Source organism: Bombina bombina, chromosome 4, assembly GCF_027579735.1.
Source record: "Bombina bombina isolate aBomBom1 chromosome 4, aBomBom1.pri, whole genome shotgun sequence".
Classification (NCBI taxonomy): Eukaryota; Metazoa; Chordata; class Amphibia; order Anura; family Bombinatoridae; genus Bombina; species Bombina bombina.
In genome coordinates, this window is record NC_069502.1 from 88,274,145 (window position 1) to 88,287,542 (window position 13,398).

Sequence of the window (13,398 nt, forward strand, 5' to 3'; positions counted from 1 at the left end):
TTGAAGAATTCACAGCATATACGTATATGCATTTGTGATTGGCTGATGGCTGTCACATGGTATAGGGGGAGTGGAAATATCTTTTCAATTTATTTAACAAAAATGTACTATTAATTTGAAGTTCAGACTAAGTGCTATTGCATTGTCTTATCATGCATTTGTTGATTATGCAAATCTACTGTGTTGACTGGTCCTTTAAGAATTCTGTGATTGGCTGGTGGCTGTCACATGATACAGGGGGAGGGAATATTGGATTAACTGAAATTTGTCAGAGAATATTCCACTGATCATTTCAAATTCAAAGTAAGTGCTGTTGCATTTAGTGGTCCTTTAAAGGGACAGTATACTGTAAAATAGTTTTTCCCTTAATGTGTTTACAATTGCATTTTTTACCAACTGCAGAGTAAAAAATGTATGAAAATTAGCTTTTTAAGGTTTATTTCTGTATATTAAAGCTCTGATTTTGTGTTTTGAAGCCACAGCCTAATAAAATAGGTTGAGCTTGTAGGTATAATCAGATCTCATTACTGTATCACATTGTGCACATATACCTGCTTCTTTATCTTATATCTGTCCTTAAACAATCACCAGTACTTTGAGAGAACAATGGAAAATCAACATTTTATTACCTTATCTCTGCTTTATCACACTGGGAGTGTAATTTCTTCTGCTGGCTGTGTTTACAAAGCTTATCTATAGCTGGGACCTGCGGCCACAAACTTTCAGAATAGGTGGGGATACCACATGCTAAATTAACAATTTCAAATGCCAATATAAGGGTAAAGGAGCTACTTGTAAACAATTTAATACACTCCAGCAGGTAAAGTGGATCATTGGGAACAAATTAAAGGGGAGAAAATGTTTGAGTAAACTGTCCCTTTAAGTAAGGAATATGCCACTTAAAAGTAGTGTTCTCCTCCACTTGGGGCTGTCAATTAACGCCGCTAATCTTATCTCATTGACTTGATTTACTAAGTTTCTAGACTTGATTACTAAAAATCTTTGACATTGTTTCCATTGCTGTTGTAAACTGTGTAAACTGGTGGTTACATAAAATATCTCCATATACAGGGAGTGCAGAATTATTAGGCAAGTTGTATTTTTGAGGATTAATTTTATTATTGCACAACAACCATATTCACAATGAACCCAAAAAACTCATTAATATCACAGCTGAATATTTTTGGAAGTAGTTTTTAGTTTGTTTTTCGTTTTAGCTATTTTAGGGGGATATCTGTGTGTGCAGGTGACTATTACTGTGCATAATTATTAGGCAACTTAACAAAAAACAAATATATACCCATTTCAATTATTTATTTTTACCAGTGAAACCAATATAACATCTCAACATTCACAAATATACATTTCTGACATTCAAAAACAAAACAAAAACAAATCAGTGACCAATATAGCCACCTTTCTTTGCAAGGACACTCAAAAGCCTGCCATCCATGGATTCTGTCAGTGTTTTGATCTGTTCACCATCAACATTGCGTGCAGCAGCAACCACAGCCTCCCAGACACTGTTCAGAGAGGTGTACTGTTTTTCCTCCTTGTAAATCTCACATTTGATGATGGACCACAGGTTCTCAATGGGGTTCAGATCAGGTGAACAAGGAGGCCATGTCATTAGATTTTCTTCTTTTATACCCTTTCTTGCCAGCCACGCTGTGGAGTACTTGGACGCGTGTGATGGAGCATTGTCCTGCATGAAAATCATGTTTTTCTTGAAGGATGCAGACTTCTTCCTGTACCACTGCTTGAAGAAGGTGTCTTCCAGAAACTGGCAGTAGGACTGGGAGTTGAGCTTGACTCCATCCTCAACCCGAAAAGGCCCCACAAGCTCATCTTTGATGATACCAGCCCAAACCAGTACTCCACCTCCACCTTGCTGGCGTCTGAGTCGGACTGGAGCTCTCTGCCCTTTACCAACCCAGCCACGGGCCCATCCATCTGGCCCATCAAGACTCACTCTCATTTCATCAGTCCATAAAACCTTAGAAAAATCAGTCTTGAGATATTTCTTGGCCCAGTCTTGACGTTTCAGCTTGTGTGTCTTGTTCAGTGGTGGTCGTCTTTCAGCCTTTCTTACCTTGGCCATGTCTCTGAGTATTGCACACCTTGTGCTTTTGGGCACTCCAGTGATGTTGCAGCTCTGAAATATGGCCAAACTGGTGGCAAGTGGCATCTTGGCAGCTGCACGCTTGACTTTTCTCAGTTCATGGGCAGTTATTTTGCGCCTTGGTTTTTCCACACGCTTCTTGCGACCCTGTTGGCTATTTTGAATGAAACGCTTGATTGTTCGATGATCACGCTTCAGAAGCTTTGCAATTTTAAGAGTGCTGCATCCCTCTGCAAGATATCTCACTATTTTTGACTTTTCTGAGCCTGTCAAGTCCTTCTTTTGACCCATTTTGCCAAAGGAAAGGAAGTTGCCTAATAATTATGCACACCTGATATAGGGTGTTGATGTCATTAGACCACACCCCTTCTCATTACAGAGATGCACATCACCTAATATGCTTAATTGGTAGTAGGCTTTCGAGCCTATACAGCTTGGAGTAAGACAACATGCATAAAGAGGATGATGTGGTCAAAATACTCATTTGCCTAATAATTCTGCACTCCCTGTACTTTAAAAAAGATACTTGTTGTTACCACCAACCACAGTTCACAACAGCAATGAAAACTAGGTCTATATATTTTATATTAAATGTATTTATAAATATTATTCTGTTATTGTTATCTTTGGTTTTATGTTTAAGAGCATGTTGTGTTGGTGATTCAATTTTAATTAATATAATTTTAATTTATTTTTTATATTTATAACACTACCCAATACTATAATTAGGCTAGGTGGTTAACACCCAGTGCAACTAGGTGCTTTATAGTGGTTTTGATGTAGAAAGAATTGATACTAATGTGCCACTTGACCCATCTGATTTTAGGATTAATCACAATCATTTGATAATATAATCATGTTTCATGCTGCAGATGAGCCTTTTTCAGTTTTGATGTAATCACAATCAACCTTTTTTGTTTATTGGCAACACTTTTTTGAATTGGTGATAAAAATGACCCATATTAACGTGTGCTAGTTCTGTTTTTCTGATCAAAATCAAAACAATAAAACACATTTATGGGGCAATTTTTCACTTATGAAATTCAACAGCTAAAAGGATTTGATAAACCCCAGACAAAACTGACTACCCCAAAAGTTTTCAAATGTATCTTTGCACATGGACACACTGAAATTACCCCCCCCCCCTCGTTTTATTTGATGAAAATGTACTGCTTGATCAATTAAAGTTACTAAGTAGAGCCTAAGAAACAAGAAACACAGTATACGTCTATATTGTATTTATGTATTTATATTAAATTTAAAATAATTAAAGTTAAAATAATACTATCCATATAAACACACATGCCCACAATATCAATGTTATCAATATCAATATTAAATGTGCATGTTACCTCTTAGCACCACTACAAACAATCAAAAGCGATCAATCAACATACAGGATCGTAAACCTGTAATGTAATTGCTAAACTGACCAAAATTTTTTTTTTTTTGTTAATTGTTCACATTTAGTTTTTTGATTATGAAATTTTGAGATTAACAATATAGATAACTATTTTATGCTGTTTTATGGAGGTAACAGTTTTGAGTTTTTTGGGCATTAATAACTGCAGATGCATTTTCGGATTGTAATCACCAGAAAGCACACTGACAACACTGGTCAAAGTTCAGAATTTTTTAGTTTTTGCTTATTACTCTGAATATCGAGAGTCAGCCTTCTGTGTTGTTTGATTGGTGTAACAATATTATAAGCTGGTTGTCTCCTCAGACTTTCAGTTCCTGACACAAAAAAGGTATCTTTATGTCTGACTTTACTAAATCTAAAATGTAACTTAGTGTGGCTGATAAATTCATATTTTCTTTTACCAATATCTAATGCAGAGTTTTGTTCTGCCCCTCTAAGGTTGATGTTTTTGTTACACGACTTCCTAGAAAAATGCTATTTTCTACAAAAGACCCTGCAGCCTTTAAATATTTAATGCATAAAGGAAGTTGAGGCAAACCCTAAAAAAATCATTTATTTTTCAAGGTGCTATGTCTCACTCTGTATTGTCAGTTACTAAGACTGCGGTAAGAAGATGGGTATCATTATTTGAAGATGATATTTCTAGTTCTTAAGACATGCAAGTTTCTGCCTCTTTTATTTTACATGTGCACAAGATGCTATGCTTTATCTCTGCAGCTATAAAGTGATTTGCACAGAATTAACCCAATAAATATGATGGTTTCTAAAGGGTGTTTATTTTGATTAAAGCAGTAGGATTCAGATGCTAATGCTAAGGGGCCGATTTATCATGGCCCTAATAGGGCCGTATACCCCTGTTTCCGCGAGAGCCTTCAGGCTCGCCTGAAACAGGAGTTAAGAAGCAGAGGACTTAAGACGGCTGCTCCTTAACTTGTACGCCTCCTCTGACATCAATCCGACTGATCGAATACGATCAGATTGATTGACAACCCTTGCTAGCGGCCACAAATCTGCAGGGGACGGCATTGCATAAGCAGCTCACTAGAACTCCTTGTGCAATAATAAATGCCGAAAGCGCATGCTGTCGGCATTTTTCAATGTCTTGCGGACATGATTTGCTACACTTGATAAATCGGCCCCTAAGTGTAGTCTCTTGAATCTTTTGCTACCATCATGTTTTTTGGAAAGATGCTGAAAGGCCTTATTGCAAAGAAGTTAGGATGGAATATTCCTTCATGTATCGTCCTCAGCAAATTCTCAGCTTAAAGGCAGTAGAATTGCATAATTAACAGGTGCATAGTAAAAAGACAATACAACAGCAAATTTAAATGAGCAGTAGGTTTTCTTTCTGTCAAATTAGAAATGTACTTCAATTTGTTAGACCCCTATCATGTGACAGCCATCAGCAAATCATAGACTTATATATGTATACACTGTAAACTCTTGCTCATGCTCAGTATGAGCTGTTGCATTAGGAAATGTGTATATAAAAATACTGTGCACAATTTAATAATGGAAATAAATTGGAAAGTCATTTAAAATGGAACCCTGTATCTAAATCATGAAAGTTTAATTTTGACTTTAGAGTCCCTTTAATCTATTATTTATCAAAGCTTCAATGGTGCAAGATTATGACTGCAAGAGAGTGGATGAAGTTAATCAGAAAGTTATCCTCAACTATTCACATGATCTGGTGGAACATCTTTTTCAAAACAAAAAAAAAGGAATAAACTGTGATACCTATTAAAAATTCAACTTTTAGGTGTGACAAAGAGTACTGTGATGTCCCTTTAACTTATAATAACAAGATATAGGCAGTTAACACATATAAATCTATATTCCTTTAAATTTAATTTTTTTTTTCTTTAAAAAATGCTATTGGCATCTTATCATAGAGCATTTAGATTATATTTTATTTCTGAACATATATTGTTTGAGCATTAGTGTTCACGTTTTATTAAACTACTGTGAGACTGCTTTATTAAAATGTGATCTGAACATGCATGTAAAGTTCAATATTTTATCGCTGGTTGGTTAATTACTTAATCTGCCAGAGATCAATTCAAATTCCACAGATTTAGGCCTAGATTACTTTTTGTGCTCATCGGGTCGCACTGGTATTGCAAGTTGAAAGTAAAAAGTTAGATACATAGAATAATATGTTCTATTTATTTTAACATATTTCTATATATAGCTGATGATTTAAAATATATATGTATATATGTATAGAGATATATATAGGAATATCTATTTAAAAGTACTTAGAACATATTCCCCTATGTGAAAAACATTGGAATGTGAAATATTTGCAATACATACACAGTTAAAACCATTATTTTTTAATATTGAATAAATATGCTTTTTCATGTTTTCAGGTATTTGACTGCAAAGGGCTCCAAGATATATGGTTATATGGTTATATTTATAAAAGGCTTTAACATATATATGCATACATATACAGTAGATGTCTAAATATCACTATAGAAAAAGTGCAAAACGGTAAATTTGAAGCCTTTCTCGGCTTCAGAAAACCCCCTCCCTCCTTTAGAGTGAATGGTTTTAACCGCATGAACAAATTAAATGCATTTTTTTTAGTTGAGTGGATTTTTTGTTTTTTCTTCAAAGGAAAAATGCAACAAATATGGGAAATCTGTTGTGTTTTTACATTCACCCAAATCTGAATGCATGTGTATACTGATTACTGCTATCTGACAATCGCTTCCATTTCAACTAATCTGTATTTCCATGTTTTATAAATGTAAACGCATCTATGGCACAATAACATCCACCCCTATACCCGGTATACAGACAATGTACCAGCAGTAGGCCAAGCCATCAGCAGCTTTTGACAGGATTTGTAGAGCTTTTACATTATACAACCGTGAGCTCTTGAAACCCATTCTAATCTGTTTTGAGCAGCATATCTTAGATGTTTGCATGACTTATGCCAGTTCATGTGTTAATAAACAAAATGGCTTCCTGTAAAATATGAAACTTAAGTTCATAGCAAAAATATAGACCTCAACCTGTTCCTGATCTTCCCTAACAAACCATCTTCTGCATACTTGAATCCTGAGAACAAAGATAATCTGCTTTTACTTTTACATCGTTCTACCTCCTTATAGACATAGGGTGACAAGTTTCTTGTTACTGTACTATGAAACTGTATTGGGTACTCAGATCAATAAACGCATGAAAAGAAGTAGCAGAAATGTTTGGTTCTATCATATGCTGAGAAAATCCAAGTTTATTATTGATGGAGGTAAAAAGGGGGGGGTACATTATGAACTTATTTGCATGTCGTTACCCAGAATTCTTATCTGTAGTTTTACTATGTACTGGAGGGGTTTTGAGGGAAAACTTGTCTGTTGAGTAAGTTGGGACATGTAGATCTACCAAAATGACTTTTTTCTTTGCTATATTTAAACGTGAAACACCCTTAATGACTCAGGCAAGTGCCATGCTATACTGCAAACACCTGTCAAAACTAGCTCTGCTTAATCATCTGTATATCCATCACCTGTGTATTCAGAAATGCAATTCTCATAGTGTTTGTTTCAATTTAGGCTTAATTAAAAAACAGGAGATTTATGGTTTCCTATTTTAAGGTTCTTATTACGCAAACCAATAGATTAGAGATACAGTGAGTTGAAGAACAGCAAGATTCAGATATGTAATTTTATTTATCTCAGTTACTTAGTGCCCAATTATCTAAAGATCTTTCCGGGCTTGTGAAATCTCACCAGTGGTATATAGCCCCTGGAAGTCTCTAAAGGTAGTTATTACCTTAAAGTGATGGTAAACTATGTGAATACGCTATGCTGCATGTGAATAACATATTACATCCTCACACAAAAAGTGAAAGTAGTATTTATAATATGAAATATAGTGTATAGCTTTCCTTAATGTAACATGAGTTTCCCAACCTCTGCTAGAGGGCTAAATATGGGCATTGCATGGGCATAGCTGAAAGTTCTCTGCCAGGTCTGGCTTAAAGGGACACTGAACCCAATTTTTTTCTTTTATGATTCAGATAGAGCATGAAATTTTAAGCAACTTTCTAATTTACTCCTATTATCACATTTCTTATTTATTTATTTATAAAATATTTTACCAGGAAGGATACATTGAGATTTCTCTCGTTTTCAAGTATGTCCTGGGATCACAAAACATTGCATTGATACAATAGGGTACAATAAAATACAAAAACAATAATAATACACAATATATGCAAACATGTAACATAGAGCAGGTACGAAATATTTAATCAACCATGACAGGTGCATTCTGTTTTGAGATATGTAGAGAGGGATCTCTTAAAGGATATTAGGCTTGGGGAAGGTTTGAAAGTGTGCGGGAGGTCGTTCCATAATTATGGTGTTCTGTAGGAAAAAGGAGGATCGAGCTGCTTTCTTTTTGTATTGAGGCAAGCTAAATAATGTGCTGTTATTGGATCGGAGGTTATAGGAGGTGGGAATAGCAGGGGAGAGCATTCTGCTCAGGTAGGGTGGGAGCTTCCCAGACAGGCTCTTAAAGACAAGGCAGGAAAGATGGAGGGTGCGTCTGGATTCCAGCGACAGCCAGTTTAGTTCTATTAGCATGTCACAATGGTGGATCCTGTAGTTACATTGTAGCACAAAGTGGCAGAACGAGTTATATAATGTATTTAGTTTATTAAGGTGAGTTTGCTGAGCTGGTGCATATACTATGTCCCCATAATCCAAGATAGGCATCAGCATTTGCTGTACAATCTTTTCCTTTACTGTAGGGCTGAGGAAAGATTTGTTTCTGTACAGGGCACCTAGTTTTGGATAAAGTTTAGAGGTTCTAGAGAGTTAAGAGAATGAAGTTCTTCATTCTCTTGGTATCTTTATTTGAAATGCAAGAATCTAAGTTTAGAAGTCGGCCCATTTTTGGTGAACAACCTGGGTTGTTCTTGCTGATTGGCGGATAAATTAATCCACCAATAAAAAAGTGCTGTCCATAGTCTGAACCAAAAAAAATCTTAGATGCCTTCTTTTTCAAATAAAGATAGCAAGAGAACAAAGAAAAATTGATAATAGGAGTAAATTAGAAAGTTGCTTCAAATTTCATGCTCTATCTGAATCATGAAAGAAGAAAATTGGGTTCAGTGTCCCTTTAAAGGGATAGTCTAGTCACAATTAAACTTTCTTGATTCAGATAGAGCACACAATCTTAAACAACTTTCCAATTCACTTCCATTTATTAAATGTGCACAATCTTTTTATATACACACTTTTCTAGTGAGCCTGTGCAAGATTTACAGGATATTCATATATGCAATTTGTGATTGGCTGATGGCTGTCACATGATGCTTAGGAAGAAAAATGTACCTAACCTTGACTTTTGTCAGAATAAAATCCACTTATTTGAAATTCAAACTTAGTGTTTTTGCATTGTCTTTTTATTATACGTTTATTGATTATGCAATTCTGTCTGTAGTGTTTCTTAAATCTCTAAACATTCTCAACCTGCAGATCTTGCCGTTTTATCTCTGAGACAGAAAGGTGGGCGAGATTGTGTCAAAATATGCAAAATGTGTATTATCCTAAATAGAAAAACGCACGCAAATGTAAAATACCATGTGCTGAGAACAGAGTACACTTATGTCAATGTAGCTTCTTGTAACAGGGCCAGAGAAAATATCAAATTGGCAGAATATGAAGTTAAAAATGATTCCTGTAAATATTGAAAATAAATATAGATAAGGCCCCTGATTATATAGTTAATTATATATGTGTGGCACAGCTTGCTTGGTGTGAGAAATAGATGCAGTGTAAGGAAATTGGCTCCAGCAAAGGGAAAAGGAAAACCATTTAGTACCAGTCATAAAATTAATTGCTGGCACCTTTGGCTGAGAATTGAGTTGCACCAATAAACAGATTAACACATATTTCCCGAGGATAGTATATACCTCACAGTATCATGACTACAATTTATGTCATTTCTTCTCAGACTATGATTATTTTGTGTCATATGTAAGAGTTGTTTTATCCTGGGAGGGTGCAGGCTGCACATTCAGTTCTAAGTAACATTCCTCTTTAGTAATAAAGGACAGTGTTTCTTCAGGCTGGGACAAAATAACCTTTGGTTAAACTATTTGTTTTCTTCTAAAAAGGACTGACTTCAAAGTGCTGGGCCCACCTCCTCTGAGATTTCTTTCCTGTGTCCAGGGAGACAAGTCCCTTTGGAGAGAGTTGTTTGGGTTTTGGAAGATGTTAAGTTGCAGAGTGAATTTTCTTACTATAAACAATCAGACTTAGCTGGTAACTTCAAATCTAATTGCTGGAGCTGACTCCATGATATCCTGCTTGCGTTATCTGCCAGGAAACAGCAAGCTAGGGACACATCCTTTCCCCTCTAAAAGCAGTAATGTGTAGCTTCTACTTGGCAGGTTCCTGCAGGAAAATACTCAGCACCTTGTCCCATTCCTCACGTCTAATCGAAGGGCAGAGCTCTGAGCTCAATCACAGCCGCAGACAACCAGGAAGAGGATAAGCAAAATAACGACCCACACAGATCTCAGCTCACAATCTCACTCTTTATGTGATCAGATCTCAGTATTATTGTGAAAGATCTTACAATATAATAAATCTCATGAGTTGGGGGCACACAAAAAAAGAAGGGTTTCTACAATACAAAGGTATCGCACCACTCACTGGGGGCAAAGACAAGATTCACTCCTCTGGGTTCAGTAAAAATTCTAAATCTCTAAATTCCAACATTATTCTATCCATATAAATCTAGTGATTTGCTTGTTAAAATATTCCAGCTCTGATGCTTTAACTTAAAGGGACACAAAACCCAATTTTTTCTTAAATGATTAAGATAAAGCATCCAATTTTAAACAACTTTCCAATTCACTTCTGTAATCTAATTTGCTTCATTCTGTTTATATAATTTGTTGAATAGCATATCTAGATAAGCTCAGGAGCTTGGAGCTAGCTGCTGATTGGTGGCTGAATTTGTATGCCCATTTTCATTGGCTTACAAATGCGTGCAGCTAGCTCCCAGGAGTGCATTGCTGCTTCTTCAATAAAAGATACCAAGAGAATGAAGCAACATTGATAACAGGATTAAGTTTAAAAGTTGTTTCAAAATGTGTAATCTATCTGAATCATGAAAGAAACATTTTGGGTTTCATATGTTGCAGCACTTGCATTTAAATAATCTCAAATCTAATATATTTTTCTTAACCCCTTGGCTACCGGGGAGGGCTGTAACATGCTGCGGAAAGTCTCCCACAGTTCACTAGTTTTTGATTATTAATTAGGATTTGTGCTGTCTTTAAACATCAGAATTAACGTTTAATCTCCCCATAAAATGTTCAATTAAGAAAAATAAAAAGCATTGCAGTGTGCATTTATCATTTAATGTTGTCTCTTTTACTGTAAAATACATTCATTGTCATAAAACACTTTGGGCTACATTACAAGTGGAGCACGATAATTAATCAGTCATTACAAGTGTATATACACATATTAACACATAAATGTATTTGTATATCAGCATATACTTATATATGTATAGTTGCTGCCATCGCTGCGCGACTTACCCCCTTCACTGGCGCTGAAGTTCTGATGCCGTCTCTCCCGATGTTTCCCAGCAATGCGAACACAAGGTCATATTCGCATTGCGGTAAACTTGTAATACCAGCACACATTAGCGTGCGCTGGTATTACAAAGTGGAGAGCTAATATTGCTTTCATGAAAGCGATATATAGCACTTTACTTGTAATCTGGCCCTTTGTAATTACAAGATTTTCATGCAGTCTTGCAATAATTTATATTTTTTAAATCATTTTCATTGGTACACTGTGTAAAATACAAACAATATATACTACAATTTATGCATCTACACTCCGTATGAAAAAATACCATTTTAGTTTCATCTGATAAGAATACAATAATTACATTATTTACTCAGTAATTCCTTTAACTGCTGAGCCATTTCCCCCCAGTGCTGAGCTGTTTTTGAGTTGTTTGATGCTGCTCACATTCAAGCCCCACTGAGGGCCATTTTTTTAGTGATATATATATATGTTATGTATTTATTTTTACACACCCAGTAGATTGTTCACAAGCTCAGTATGATCTTGTTCCCCAGAATGTGTTAATGGAAGTAAATTGGAAAGTGTCTTAAAACTGCTGCTCTTTCTGAATCATAAAAGTTTATTTTGACTTGAGTGTCCTTTTAAGAAAACTGGTAACTTTTCTCTCCTAACTAGTAACTTTCTCTGACCAGTAAACTATTGTATTTTTCCTCTGTGTATATCTGTACATATGTATGTTTGTGTTTGTATGTGCGTGAGTGCATGTGTGTGTGCTTGTGTGTGTGTGTATATAGGTGTATTTGTGTGTGAGTACGTGTATGTGACAGTGTGTGTGTGTGAGTGCGTGTATGTATGTGTGTGTGTATATGGGTGTATTTGTGTGTGAATGCGTATATACGTGTGTGTATGTGGGCATGAGTGAGTGTATGTGTGTGTGAGTGTGTGTGTGTGAGTGCGTATGTATGTGTGAGTGAGTGCATGAGTGCGTATGTGTGAGTGCATATGTATGTTTGTGTGTGTGAGTGAGTGCATGAGTGTGTTTGTGTATGTGTGAGTGCATATGTATGTTTGTGTGTGTGAGTAAGTGCATGAGTGCGTATGTGTATGTGTGAGTGCATATGTATGTGTGTAAGTGAGTGCATGAGTGGTTAAGCGTGTATGTGAGTGAGTGAGTGCGTATTTGTGTGAGTGAGTGAGTGAGTGAGTGAGTTAGTGTGTATGTGTGTTTGTGTGTGTATGTGGTCATATATGTTTACAGGTAGAACATTTCCTATGAATATTTAAATCACAGGGGTTCCTGTCTGTCATGACATATGATGCAACCTTCCAATATACTCACCCTTACCTTTCTCTGTGCCTGCATGACTGCCTAGTTCATCCAAACAGAGACTAGACCAGTTCATTTTTAACTTATTTTATGTAGACTTATGTTATTGGGTAGATAAGAAATCAAGAACATCCCTTAGAAGCAATGGGGGTTCTACATGGGGTGATTGGAAAGTCTATTTCTGTGGTCTCCAGTCATATAAACCCATATGTTTGAATAGAATTAATGGAATTTATTTCAGAGCCTTAAAAAAAAAATAAGCAAGTTTTATGTAGATAAGATCAGCTGACTCTCTGAAGACAGGCGGGGGAGTATTGTAACAAGTTAAAGTGAGAACACAAAATACTCATCTTAAAACTGCATTTTTATATTCTTCTGATTCTTTTTTTGTTATTGTTAGATCTTGGTTGGGAACCATTTATAACATTGATTCTTTTATTGCAATATAAGGTTGGTGACACTCTTCAATTGTAATATAATTTAGGTTAAAATAAAGGCTTCATTAGCCCCTTCTCAGCTTCACACACCTCACTATGGCCCCAGAGGTTCAGTTAAATTAAATAAAACATTCTGGGAAGATGAGCGGAAGCGTGCTGGGGCCTGGCAAATTCGTACAGCGTCTACCATTCGTGACCAACCCCAAATAGTATGTTGACCCAGTTTAGTCAGGTGGCATTTCAATGTGACTAACATGCCTGACACACTATAATTATTTTCTCCCCTTCCTCTGCTGCAGACCAATCAGAGAGTGTCCTACAGGCTGGAGGTTGTCTTTTTTTAAAGATTGAAATGAATACTTTTGCATTATGTCATCATTTTCCTTGTGTAATTATGCTAAACAAAATTATCATTCAACATCATATACCATCTGTATTTATTTGTGTATTTATATTTTTGTTTACTCTTCCTATATGTATTTTTCTTTAAGATATGTCTTTTTAAACATAAATAC